We start from the raw sequence: 14,205 nt of genomic DNA on the forward strand, positions 1-14,205 counted from the left end.
GGGGTGGTAGATGTCTATTCTTCTTTATGGCTCTAATCTGATAGTGGTATTGTGGTGGTTGATGTCTAGTCTCCTTTATGGCTCTAATCTGATATTGGTAGATATGGTAGATGTCTAGTCTCCTTTGTGGCTCTAATATGATGGTGGTAGTGGGGTCGTAGATATCTAATCTCCCTTATGGCTCTAATCTGATAGTGGTAGTGGGTTGGTAGATTTCTAGTCTCCCTTATGGCTCTAATCTTATAGTGGTAGTGAGGTGGTAGATGTCTAGTCTCCCTTGTGGCTCTAATCTGATAGTGGTTGTGGGTTGGTAGATGTCTAGTCTCCCTTGTGGCTCTACTCTGATAGTTGTAGTGGGCTGGTAGATGTCTAGTCTGCCTTATGGCTCTAATCTTATAGTGGTAGTGGGTTGGTAGATGTCTAGTCTCCTTTATAACTCTAATCTGATAGTGGTAGTGGGGTGATAGATGTCTAGTCTCCCTTATGGCTCTAATCTGATAGTGGTAGTGGGCTGGTAGATGTCTAGTCTCCTTTATGGCTCTAATCTGATAGTGGTTTTGTGGTGGTTGATGTCTAGTCTCCTTTATGGCTCTAATCTGATAGTGGTAGATGTGGTAGATGTCTAGTCTCCTTTGTGGCTCTAATATGATGGTGGTAGTGGGGTTGTAGATATCTAGTATACCTTATGACTCTAATCTGATAGTGGTAGTGGGGTGGTAGATGTCTAGTCGCCTTTATAACTCTAATCTGATAGTGGTAGTGGTCTGGTAGATGTCTAGTGTCCATAATGGCTCTAATCTGATAGTTGTAGTGGGGTGGTCGATGTCTAGTCTCCTTTATAACTCTAATCTGATAGTGGTAGTGGGCTGGTAGATGTCTAGTCTCCTTTATGGCTCTAAACTGATAGTGGTAGTGGGGTGGTCGATGTCTAGTCTCCTTTATAACTCTAATCTGATAGTGGTAGTGGGCTGGTAGATGTCTAGTCTCCTTTATGGCTCTAATCTGATAGTGGTTTTGTGGTGGTTGATGTCTAGTCTCCTTTATGGCTCTAATCTGATAGTGGTAGATGTGGTAGATGTCTAGTCTCCTTTATGGCTCTAATCTGATAGTGGTACTGGGTTGGTAGATGTCTAGTCTCCTTTATAACTCTAATCTGATAATGGTAGTGGGCTGGTAGATGTCTAGTCTCCCTTGTGGCTCTAATCTGATAGTTGTAGTGGGCTGGTAGATGTCTAGTCTCCCTTGTGGCTCTAATCTTATAGTAGTAGTGGGTTGGTAGATGTCTAGTCTCCTTTATAACTCTAATCTGATAGCGGTAGTGGGGTGGTTGATGTCTAGTCTCCTTTATGGCTCTAATCTGATTGTGGTAGTGGGTTGGTAGATTTCTAGTCTCCCTTATGGCTCTAATCTTATAGTGGTAGTGGGGTCGTTGATATCTAGTCTCCCTTGTGTCTCTAATCTGATAGTGGTTATGTTTAGGTTGATGTCTAGTCTTCTTTATGGCTCTAATCTGATAGTGGTAGATGTGGTAGATGTCTAGTCTCCTTTGTGGCTCTAATCTGATAGTGTAGTGGGTTGGTAGATGTCTAGTCTCCGTTATGGCTCTAATTTGATAGTGGTAGTGGGCTGGTAGATGTCTAGTCTCCCTTATGGCTCTAATCTGATAGTGGTAGTGGGGTGCTAGATGTCTAGTCTCCCTTATAGCTATAATCTGATAGTGGTAGTGGGCTGGTAGATGTCTAGTCTCCCTAATGGCTCTAATCTGATAGTGGTAGTGGGGTGGTAGATGTCTAGTCTCCTTTATGGCTCTAATCTGATAGTGGTACTGGGTTGGTAGATATCTAGTCTCCTTTATAACTCTAATCTGATAATGGTAGTGGGCTGGTAGATGTCTAGTCTCCCTTGTGGCTCTAATCTGATAGTTGTAGTGGGCTGGTAGATGTCTAGTCTCCCTTATGGCTCTAATCTTATAGTGGTAGTGGGTTGGTAGATGTCTAGTCTCCTTTATAACTCTAATCTGATAGCGGTAGTGGGGTGGTTGATGTCTAGTCTCCTTTATGGCTCTAATCTGATAGTGGTAGATGTGGTAGATGTCTAGTCTCCTTTGCGGCTCTAATCTGATAGTGGTAGTGGGTTGGTAGATGTCTAGTCTCCTTTATGCCTCTAATCTGATAGTGGTAGTGGGCTGGTAGATGTCTAGTCTCCCTTATGGCTCTAATCTGATAGTGGTAGTGGGGTGCTAGATATCTAGTCTCCCTTATGGCTCTAATCTGATAGTGGTAGTGGGCTGGTAGATGTCTAGTCTCCTTTATAACTCTAATCTGATAGTGGTAGTGGGGTGGTAGATGTCTAGGCTCCCTTGTGTCTCTAATCTGATAGTGGTTTTGTGGTGGTTGATGTCTAGTCTCCTTTATGGCTCTAATCTGATAGTGGTAGATATGGTAGATGTCTAGTCTCCTTTGTGGCTCTAATATGATGGTGGTAGTGGGGTCGTAGATATCTAGTCTCCCTTATGGCTCTAATCTGATTGTGGTAGTGGGTTGGTAGATTTCTAGTCTCCCTTATGGCTCTAATCTTATAGTGGTAGTGGGGTCGTTGATATCTAGTCTCCCTTGTGTCTCTAATCTGATAGTGGTTATGTTTAGGTTGATGTCTAGTCTTCTTTATGGCTCTAATCTGATAGTGGTAGATGTGGTAGATGTCTAGTCTCCTTTGTGGCTCTAATCTGACAGTGTAGTGGGTTGGTAGATGTCTAGTCTCCGTTATGGCTCTAATTTGATAGTGGTAGTGGGCTGGTAGATGTCTAGTCTCCCTTATGGCTCTAATCTGATAGTGGTAGTGGGGTGCTAGATGTCTAGTCTCCCTTATGGCTCTAATCTGATAGTGGTAGTGGGCTGGTAGATGTCTAGTCTCCTTTATGGCTCTAATCTGATAGTGGTAGTGGGTTGGTAGATGTCTAGTCTCCTTTATAACTCTAATCTGATAATGGTAGTGGGCTGGTAGATGTCTAGTCTCCCTTGTGGCTCTAATCTGATAGTTTTAGTGGGCTGGTAGATGTCTAGTCTCCCTTGTGGCTCTAATCTTATAGTGGTAGTGGGTTGGTAGATGTCTAGTCTCCTTTATAACTCTAATCTGATAGTGGTAGTGGGGTGGTAGATGTCTAGTCTCCTTTATGGCTCTAAACTGATAGTGGTAGTGGGGTGGTAGATGTCTATTCTTCTTTATGGCTCTAATCTGATAGTGGTTTTGTGGTGGTTGATGTCTAGTCTCCTTTATGGCTCTAATCTGATAGTGGTAGATATGGTAGATGTCTAGTCTCCTTTGTGGCTCTAATATGATGGTGGTAGTGGGGTCGTAGATATCTAATCTCCCTTATGGCTCTAATCTGATAGTGGTAGTGGGTTGGTAGATTTCTAGTCTCCCTTATGGCTCTAATCTTATAGTGGTAGTGAGGTGGTAGATGTCTAGTCTCCCTTGTGGCTCTAATCTGATAGTGGTTGTGGGTTGGTAGATGTCTAGTCTCCCTTGTGGCTCTACTCTGATAGTTGTAGTGGGCTGGTAGATGTCTAGTCTGCCTTGTGGCTCTAATCTTATAGTGGTAGTGGGTTGGTAGATGTCTAGTCTCCTTTATAACTCTAATCTGATAGTGGTAGTGGGGTGATAGATGTCTAGTCTCCCTTATGGCTCTAATCTGATAGTGGTAGTGGGCTGGTAGATGTCTAGTCTCCTTTATGGCTCTAATCTGATAGTGGTTTTGTGGTGGTTGATGTCTAGTCTCCTTTATGGCTCTAATCTGATAGTGGTAGATGTGGTAGATGTCTAGTCTCCTTTGTGGCTCTAATATGATGGTGGTAGTGGGGTTGTAGATATCTAGTATACCTTATGACTCTAATCTGATAGTGGTAGTGGGGTGGTAGATGTCTAGTCGCCTTTATAACTCTAATCTGATAGTGGTAGTGGGCTGGTAGATGTCTAGTCTCCCTAATGGCTCTAATCTGATAGTTGTAGTGGGTTGGTTGATGTCTAGCCTCCTTTATAACTCTAATCTGATAGTGGTAGTGGTCTGGTAGATGTCTAGTGTCCCTAATGGCTCTAAACTGATAGTGGTTTTGTGGTGGTTGATGTCTAGTCTCCTTTATGGCTCTAATCTGATAGTGGTAGATGTGGTAGATGTCTAGTCTCCTTTATGGCTCCAATCTGATAGTGGTACTGGGTTGGTAGATGTCTAGTCTCCTTTATAACTCTAATCTGATAATGGTAGTGGGCTGGTAGATGTCTAGTCTCCCTTGTGGCTCTAATCTGATAGTTGTAGTGGGCTGGTAGATGTCTAGTCTCCCTTGTGGCTCTAATCTTATAGTAGTAGTGGGTTGGTAGATGTCTAGTCTCCTTTATAACTCTAATCTGATAGCGGTAGTGGGGTGGTTGATGTCTAGTCTCCTTTATGGCTCTAATCTGATTGTGGTAGTGGGTTGGTAGATTTCTAGTCTCCCTTATGGCTCTAATCTTATAGTGGTAGTGGGGTCGTTGATATCTAGTCTCCCTTGTGTCTCTAATCTGATAGTGGTTATGTTTAGGTTGATGTCTAGTCTTCTTTATGGCTCTAATCTGATAGTGGTAGATGTGGTAGATGTCTAGTCTCCTTTGTGGCTCTAATCTGATAGTGTAGTGGGTTGGTAGATGTCTAGTCTCCGTTATGGCTCTAATTTGATAGTGGTAGTGGGCTGGTAGATGTCTAGTCTCCCTTATGGCTCTAATCGGATAGTGGTAGTGGGGTGCTAGATGTCTAGTCTCCCTTATGGCTCTAATCTGATAGTGGTAGTGGGCTGGTAGATGTCTAGTCTCCCTAATGGCTCTAATCTGATAGTGGTAGTGGGGTGGTAGATGTCTAGCCTCCTTTATAACTCTAATCTGATAGTGGTAGTGGTCTGGTAGATGTCTAGTGTCCCTAATGGCTCTAAACTGATAGTGGTTTTGTGGTGGTTGATGTCTAGTCTCCTTTATGGCTCTAATCTGATAGTGGTAGATGTGGTAGATGTCTAGTCTCCTTTATGGCTCTAATCTGATAGTGGTACTGGGTTGGTAGATGTCTAGTCTCCTTTATAACTCTAATCTGATAATGGTAGTGGGCTGGTAGATGTCTAGTCTCCCTTGTGGCTCTAATCTGATAGTTGTAGTGGGCTGGTAGATGTCTAGTCTCCCTTGTGGCTCTAATCTTATAGTGGTAGTGGGTTGGTAGATGTCTAGTCTCCTTTATAACTCTAATCTGATAGCGGTAGTGGGGTGGTTGATGTCTAGTCTCCTTTATGGCTCTAATCTGATTGTGGTAGTGGGTTGGTAGATTTCTAGTCTCCCTTATGGCTCTAATCTTATAGTGGTAGTGGGGTCGTTGATATCTAGTCTCCCTTGTGTCTCTAATCTGATAGTGGTTATGTTTAGGTTGATGTCTAGTCTTCTTTATGGCTCTAATCTGATAGTGGTAGATGTGGTAGATGTCTAGTCTCCTTTGTGGCTCTAATCTGATAGTGTAGTGGGTTGGTAGATGTCTAGTCTCCCTTATGGCTCTAATCTGATAGTGGTAGTGGGCTGGTAGATGTCTAGTCTCCCTTATGGCTCTAATCGGATAGTGGTAGTGGGGTGCTAGATGTCTAGTCTCCCTTATGGCTCTAATCTGATAGTGGTAGTGGGCTGGTAGATGTCTAGTCTCCCTTATGGCTCTAATCTGATAGTGGTAGTGGGGTGGTAGATGTCTAGTCTCCTTTATAACTCTAATCTGATAATGGTAGTGGGCTGGTAGATGTCTAGTCTCCCTTGTGGCTCTAATCTGATAGTTTTAGTGGGCTGGTAGATGTCTAGTCTCCCTTGTGGCTCTAATCTTATAGTGGTAGTGGGTTGGTAGATGTCTAGTCTCCTTTATAACTCTAATCTGATAGTGGTAGTGGGGTGGTAGATGTCTAGTCTCCTTTATGGCTCTAAACTGATAGTGGTAGTGGGGTGGTAGATGTCTATTCTTCTTTATGGCTCTAATCTGATAGTGGTATTGTGGTGGTTGATGTCTAGTCTCCTTTATGGCTCTAATCTGATAGTGGTAGATATGGTAGATGTCTAGTCTCCTTTGTGGCTCTAATATGATGGTGGTAGTGGGGTCGTAGATATCTAATCTCCCTTATGGCTCTAATCTGATAGTGGTAGTGGGTTGGTAGATTTCTAGTCTCCCTTATGGCTCTAATCTTATAGTGGTAGTGAGGTGGTAGATGTCTAGTCTCCCTTGTGGCTCTACTCTGATAGTTGTAGTGGGCTGGTAGATGTCTAGTCTGCCTTGTGGCTCTAATCTTATAGTGGTTTTGTGGTGGTTGATGTCTAGTCTCCTTTATGGCTCTAATCTGATAGTGGTAGATGTGGTAGATGTCTAGTCTCCTTTGTGGCTCTAATATGATGGTGGTAGTGGGGTTGTAGATATCTAGTATACCTTATGACTCTAATCTGATAGTGGTAGTGGGGTGGTAGATGTCTAGTCGCCTTTATAACTCTAATCTGATAGTGGTAGTGGGCTGGTAGATGTCTAGTCTCCCTAATGGCTCTAATCTGATAGTTGTAGTGGGTTGGTAGATGTCTAGCCTCCTTTATAACTCTAATCTGATAGTGGTAATGGGCTGGTAGATGTCTAGTGTCCCTAATGGCTCTAATCTGATAGTTGTAGTGGGGTGGTCGATGTCTAGTCTCCTTTATAACTCTAATCTGATAGTGGTAGTGGGCTGGTAGATGTCTAGTCTCCTTTATGGCTCTAAACTGATAGTGGTAGTGGGGTGGTCGATGTCTAGTCTCCTTTATAACTCTAATCTGATAGTGGTAGTGGGCTGGTAGATGTCTAGTCTCCCTAATGGCTCTAATCTGATAGTGGTAGTGGGGTGGTAGATGTCTATTCTTCTTTATGGCTCTAATCTGATAGTGGTTTTGTGGTGGTTGATGTCTAGTCTCCTTTATGGCTCTAATCTGATAGTGGTAGTGGGTTGGTAGATGTCTAGTCTCCTTTATGGCTCTAATCTGATAGTGGTACTGGGTTGGTAGATGTCTAGTCTCCTTTATAACTATAATCTGATAATGGTAGTGGGCTGGTAGATGTCTAGTCTCCCTTGTGGCTCTAATCTGATAGTTGTAGTGGGCTGGTAGATGTCTAGTCTCCCTTGTGGCTCTAATCTTATAGTGGTAGTGGGTTGGTAGATGTCTAGTCTCCTTTATAACTCTAATCTGATAGCGGTAGTGGGGTGGTTGATGTCTAGTCTCCTTTATGGCTCTAATCTGATAGTGGTAGTGGGTTGGTAGATGTCTAGTCTCCTTTATAACTCTAATCTGATAGCGGTAGTGGGGTCGTTGATATCTAGTCTCCCTTGTGTCTCTAATCTGATAGTGGTTATGTTTAGGTTGATGTCTAGTCTTCTTTATGGCTCTAATCTGATAGTGGTAGATGTGGTAGATGTCTAGTCTCCCTTGTGGCTCTAATCTGATAGTGGTAGTGGGTTGGTAGATGTCTAGTCTCCGTTATGGCTCTAATTTGATAGTGGTAGTGGGCTGGTAGATGTCTAGTCTCCCTTATGGCTCTAATCTGATAGTGGTAGTGGGGTGCTAGATGTCTAGTCTCCCTTATGACTCTAATCTGATAGTGGTAGTGGGCTGGTAGATGTCTAGTCTCCCTTATGGCTCTAATCTGATAGTGGTAGTGGGGTGGTAGATGTCTAGTCTCCTTTATAACTCTAATCTGATAATGGTAGTGGGCTGGTAGATGTCTAGTCTCCCTTGTGGCTCTAATCTGATAGTTTTAGTGGGCTGGTAGATGTCTAGTCTCCCTTGTGGCTCTAATCTTATAGTGGTAGTGGGTTGGTAGATGTCTAGTCTCCTTTATAACTCTAATCTGATAGTGGTAGTGGGGTGGTAGATGTCTAGTCTCCTTTATGGCTCTAAACTGATAGTGGTAGTGGGGTGGTAGATGTCTATTCTTCTTTATGGCTCTAATCTGATAGTGGTATTGTGGTGGTTGATGTCTAGTCTCCTTTATGGCTCTAATCTGATAGTGGTAGATGTGGTAGATGTCTAGTCTCCTTTGTGGCTCTAATATGATGGTGGTAGTGGGGTTGTAGATATCTAGTATACCTTATGACTCTAATCTGATAGTGGTAGTGGGGTGGTAGATGTCTAGTCGCCTTTATAACTCTAATCTGATAGTGGTAGTGGGCTGGTAGATGTCTAGTCTCCCTAATGGCTCTAATCTGATAGTTGTAGTGGGTTGGTAGATGTCTAGCCTCCTTTATAACTCTAATCTGATAGTGGTAGTGGTCTGGTAGATGTCTAGTGTCCCTAATGGCTCTAATCTGATAGTTGTAGTGGGGTGGTCGATGTCTAGTCTCCTTTATAACTCTAATCTGATAGTGGTAGTGGGCTGGTAGATGTCTAGTCTCCTTTATGGCTCTAAACTGATAGTGGTAGTGGGGTGGTCGATGTCTAGACTCCTTTATAACTCTAATCTGATAGTGGTAGTGGGCTGGTAGATGTCTAGTCTCCTTTATGGCTCTAAACTGATAGTGGTTTTGTGGTGGTTGATGTCTAGTCTCCTTTATGGCTCTAATCTGATAGTGGTAGATGTGGTAGATGTCTAGTCTCCTTTATGGCTCTAATCTGATAGTGGTACTGGGTTGGTAGATGTCTAGTCTCCTTTATAACTCTAATCTGATAATGGTAGTGGGCTGGTAGATGTCTAGTCTCCTTTATAACTCTAATCTGATAGTGGTAGTGGGGTGATAGATGTCTAGTCTCCCTTATGGCTCTAATCTGATAGTGGTAGTGGGCTGGTAGATGTCTAGTCTCCTTTATGGCTCTAATCTGATAGTGGTTTTGTGGTGGTTGATGTCTAGTCTCCTTTATGGCTCTAATCTGATAGTGGTAGATGTGGTAGATGTCTAGTCTCCTTTGTGGCTCTAATATGATGGTGGTAGTGGGGTTGTAGATATCTAGTATACCTTATGACTCTAATCTGATAGTGGTAGTGGGCTGGTAGATGTCTAGTCTCCCTTGTGGCTCTAATCTGATAGTTGTAGTGGGCTGGTAGATGTCTAGTCTCCCTTGTGGCTCTAATCTTATAGTGGTAGTGGGTTGGTAGATGTCTAGTCTCCTTTATAACTCTAATCTGATAGCGGTAGTGGGGTGGTTGATGTCTAGTCTCCTTTATGGCTCTAATCTGATTGTGGTAGTGGGTTGGTAGATTTCTAGTCTCCCTTATGGCTCTAATCTTATAGTGGTAGTGGGGTCGTTGATATCTAGTCTCCCTTGTGTCTCTAATCTGATAGTGGTTATGTTTAGGTTGATGTCTAGTCTTCTTTATGGCTCTAATCTGATAGTGGTAGATGTGGTAGATGTCTAGTCTCCTTTGTGGCTCTAATCTGATAGTGGTAGTGGGTTGGTAGATGTCTAGTCTCCGTTATGGCTCTAATCTGATAGTGGTAGTGGGGTGCTAGATGTCTAGTCTCCCTTATGGCTCTAATCTGATAGTGGTAGTGGGCTGGTAGATGTCTAGTCTCCCTTATGGCTCTAATCTGATAGTGGTACTGGGTTGGTAGATATCTAGTCTCCTTTATAACTCTAATCTGATAATGGTAGTGGGCTGGTAGATGTCTAGTCTCCCTTGTGGCTCTAATCTGATAGTTGTAGTGGGCTGGTAGATGTCTAGTCTCCTTTATGGCTCTAATCTGATAGTGGTAGCGGGGTGGTAGATGTCTAGTCTCCTTTATAACTCTAATCTGATAGTGGTAGCGGGGTGGTTGATGTCTAGTCTCCTTTATGGCTCTAATCTGATAGTGGTAGATGTGGTAGATGTCCAGTCTCCTTTGCGGCTCTAATCTGATAGTGGTAGTGGGTTGGTAGATGTCCAGTCTCCCTTATGGCTCTAATCTGATAGTGGTAGTGGGGTGCTCGATGTCTAGTCTTCTTTATGGCTCTAATCTGATAGTGGTTTTGTGGTGGTTGATGTCTAGTCTCCCTAATGGCTCTAATCTGATAGTGGTAGTGGGGTGGTAGATGTCTAGTCTCCTTTATGGCTCTAATCTGATAGTGGTAGATATGGTAGATGTCTAGTCTCCTTTATAACTCTAATCTGATAGTGGTAGTGGGGTGCTAGATGTCTAGTCTCCCTTATGGCTCTAATCTGATAGTGGTATTGGGCTGGTAGATGTCTAGTCTCCCTAATGGCTCTAATCTGATAGTGGTAGTGGGGTGGTAGATGTCAAGTCTCCTTTATGGCTCTAATCTGATAGTGGTTTTGTGGTGGTTGATGTCTAGTCTCCTTTATGGCTCTAATCTGATAGTGGTAGAAGTGGTAGATGTCTAGTCTCCTTTGTGGCTCTAATATGATGGTGGTAGTGGGGTTGTAGATATCTAGTATCCCGTATGACTCTAATCTGATAGTGGTAGTGGGCTGGTAGATGTCTAGTCTCCTTTATGCCTCTACTCTGATAGTTGTATTGAGCTGGTAGTTGTCTAGTCTCCCTTGTGGCTCTAATCTGATAGTGGTTGTGGGTTGGTAGATGTCTAGTCTCCCTTGTGGCTCTAATCTGATAGTTGTAGTGGGCTGGTAGATGTCTAGTCTCCCTTGTGGCTCTAATCTTATAGTGGTAGTGGGTTGGTAGATGTCTAGTCTCCTTTATAACTCTAATCTTATAGTGGTAGTGGGGTGCTAGATGTCTAGTCTCCCTTATGGCTCTAATCTGATAGTGGTAGTGGGCTGGTAGATGTCTAGTCTCCCTAATGGCTCTAATCTAATAGTGGTAGTGGGGTGGTAGATGTCTAGTCTCCTTTATGGCTCTAATCTGATAGTGGTTTTGTGGTGGTTGATGTCTAGTCTCCTTTATGCCTCTAATCTGATAGTGGTAGTGGGCTGGTAGATGTCTAGTCTCCCTTATGGCTCTAATCTGATAGTGGTAGTGGGGTGCTAGATGTCTAGTCTCCCTTATGGCTCTAATCTGATAGTGGTAGTGGGCTGGTAGATGTCTAGTCTCCTTTATAACTCTAATCTGATAGTGGTAGTGGGGTGGTAGATGTCTAGGCTCCCTTGTGTCTCTAATCTGATAGTGGTTTTGTGGTGGTTGATGTCTAGTCTCCTTTATGGCTCTAATCTGATAGTGGTAGATATGGTAGATGTCTAGTCTCCTTTGTGGCTCTAATATGATGGTGGTAGTGGGGTCGTAGATATCTAGTCTCCCTTATGGCTCTAATCTGATTGTGGTAGTGGGTTGGTAGATTTCTAGTCTCCCTTATGGCTCTAATCGTATAGTGGTAGTGGGGTCGTTGATATCTAGTCTCCCATGTGTCTCTAATCTGATAGTGGTTATGTTTAGGTTGATGTCTAGTCTTCTTTATGGCTCTAATCTGATAGTGGTAGATGTGGTAGATGTCTAGTCTCCTTTGTGGCTCTAATCTGATAGTGTAGTGGGTTGGTAGATGTCTAGTCTCCGTTATGGCTCTAATTTGATAGTGGTAGTGGGCTGGTAGATGTCTAGTCTCCCTTATGGCTCTAATCTGATAGTGGTAGTGGGCTGGTAGATGTCTAGTCTCCCTAATGGCTCTAATCTGATAGTGGTAGTGGGGTGGTAGATGTCTAGTCTCCTTTATAACTCTAATCTGATAGTGGTAGTGGGCTGGTAGATGTCTAGTCTCCCTAATGGCTCTAATCTGATAGTTGTAGTGGGTTGGTAGATGTCTAGTCTCCTTTATGGCTCTAATCTGATAGTGGTTGTGGGTTGGTAGATGTCTAGTCTCCCTTGTGGCTCTAATCTGATAGTTGTAGTGGGCTGGTAGATGTCTAGTCTCCCTAATGGCTCTAATCTGATAGTGGTAGTGGGGTGGTAGATGTCTAGTCTTCTTTATGGCTCTAATCTGATAGTGGTATTGGGGTGGTTGATGTCTAGTCTCCTTTATGGCTCTAATCTGATTGTGGTAGATATGGTAGATGTCTAGTCTCCTTTGTGGCTCTAATATGATGGTGGTAGTGGGGTCGTAGATATCTAGGCTCCCTTATGGCTCTAATTAGTGGTAGTGGGTTGGTAGATTTCTAGTATGGCTCTAATCTTATAGTGGTAGTGGGGTCGTTGATATCTAGTGTCCCTTGTGTCTCTAATCTGATAGTGGTTATGTTTAGGTTGATGTCTAGTCTTCTTTATGGCTCTAATCTGATAGTGGTAGATGTGGTAGATGTCTAGTCTCCTTTGTGGCTCTAATCTGATAGTGTAGTGGGTTGGTAGATGTCTAGTCTCCGTTATGGCTCTAATTTGATAGTGGTAGTGGGCTGGTAGATGTCTAGTCTCCCTTATGGTTCTAATCTGATAGTGGTAGTGGGGTGCTAGATGTCTAGTCTCCCTTATGGCTCTAATCTGATAGTGGTAGTGGGCTGGTAGATGTCTAGTCTCCCTAATGGCTCTAATCTGATAGTGGTACTGGGTTGGTAGATATCTAGTCTCCTTTATAACTCTAATCTGATAATGGTAGTGGGCTGGTAGATGTCTAGTCTACCTTGTGGCTCTAATCTGATAGTTGTAGTGGGCTGGTAGATGTCTAGTCTCCTTTATAACTCTAATCTGATAGTGGTAGCGGGGTGGTAGATGTCTAGTCTCCTTTATAACTCTAATCTGATAGTGGTAGTGGGGTGGTTGATGTCTAGTCTCCTTTATGGCTCTAATCTGATAGTGGTAGATGTGGTAGATGTCCAGTCTCCTTTGCGGCTCTAATCTGATAGTGGTAGTGGGTTGGTAGATGTCTAGTCTCCCTTATGGCTCTAATCTGATAGTGGTAGTGGGGTGCTCGATGTCTAGTCTTCTTTATGGCTCTAATCTGATAGTGGTTTTGTGGTGGTTGATGTCTAGTCTCCCTAATGGCTCTAATCTGATAGTGGTAGTGGGGTGGTAGATGTCTAGTCTCCTTTATGGCTCTAATCTGATAGTGGTAGATATGGTAGATGTCTAGTCTCCCTTGTGGCTCTAATCTGATAGTGGTTGTGGGTTGGTAGATGTCTAGTCTCCCTTGTGGCTCTAATCTGATAGTTGTAGTGGGCTGGTAGATGTCTAGTCTCCCTTGTGGCTCTAATCTTATAGTTGTAGTGGGGTGCTAGATGTCTAGTCTCCTTTATAACTCTAATCTGATAGTGGTAGTGGGGTGCTAGATGTCTAGTCTCCCTTATGGCTCTAATCTGATAGTGGTAGTGGGCTGGTAGATGTCTAGTCTCCCTAATGGCTCTAATCTGATAGTGGTAGTGGGGTGGTAGATGTCAAGTCTCCTTTATGGCTCTAATCTGATAGTGGTTTTGTGGTGGTTGATGTCTAGTCTCCTTTATGGCTCTAATCTGATAGTGGTAGAAGTGGTAGATGTCTAGTCTCCTTTGTGGCTCTAATATGATGGTGGTAGTGGGGTTGTAGATATCTAGTATCCCGTATGACTCTAATCTGATAGTGGTAGTGGGCTGGTAGATGTCTAGTCTCCTTTATGCCTCTACTCTGATAGTTGTATTGAGCTGGTAGTTGTCTAGTCTCCCTTGTGGCTCTAATCTGATAGTGGTTGTGGGTTGGTAGATGTCTAGTCTCCCTTGTGGCTCTAATCTGATAGTTGTAGTGGGCTGGTAGATGTCTAGTCTCCCTTGTGGCTCTAATCTTATAGTGGTAGTGGGTTGGTAGATGTCTAGTCTCCTTTATAACTCTAATCGTATAGTGGTAGTGGGGTGCTAGATGTCTAGTCTCCCTTATGGCTCTAATCTGATAGTGGTAGTGGGCTGGTAGATGTCTAGTCTCCCTAATGGCTCTAATCTGATAGTGGTAGTGGGGTGGTAGATGTCTAGTCTCCTTTATGGCTCTAATCTGATAGTGGTTTTGTGGTGGTTGATGTCTAGTCTCCTTTATGCCTCTAATCTGATAGTGGTAGTGGGCTGGTAGATGTCTAGTCTCCCTTATGGCTCTAATCTGATAGTGGTAGTGGGGTGCTAGATGTCTAGTCTCCCTTATGGCTCTAATCTGATAGTGGTAGTGGGCTGGTAGATGTCTCCTTTATAACTCTAATCTGATAGTGGTAGTGGGGTGGTAGATGTCTAGGCTCCCTTGTGTCTCTAATCTGATAGTGGTTTTGTGGTGGTTGATGTCTAGTCTCCTTTATGGCTCTAATCTGATAGTGGTAGACATGGTA

Source organism: Salvelinus alpinus, chromosome 24, assembly GCF_045679555.1.
Source record: "Salvelinus alpinus chromosome 24, SLU_Salpinus.1, whole genome shotgun sequence".
In the NCBI taxonomy this organism is placed as follows: Eukaryota; Metazoa; Chordata; class Actinopteri; order Salmoniformes; family Salmonidae; genus Salvelinus; species Salvelinus alpinus.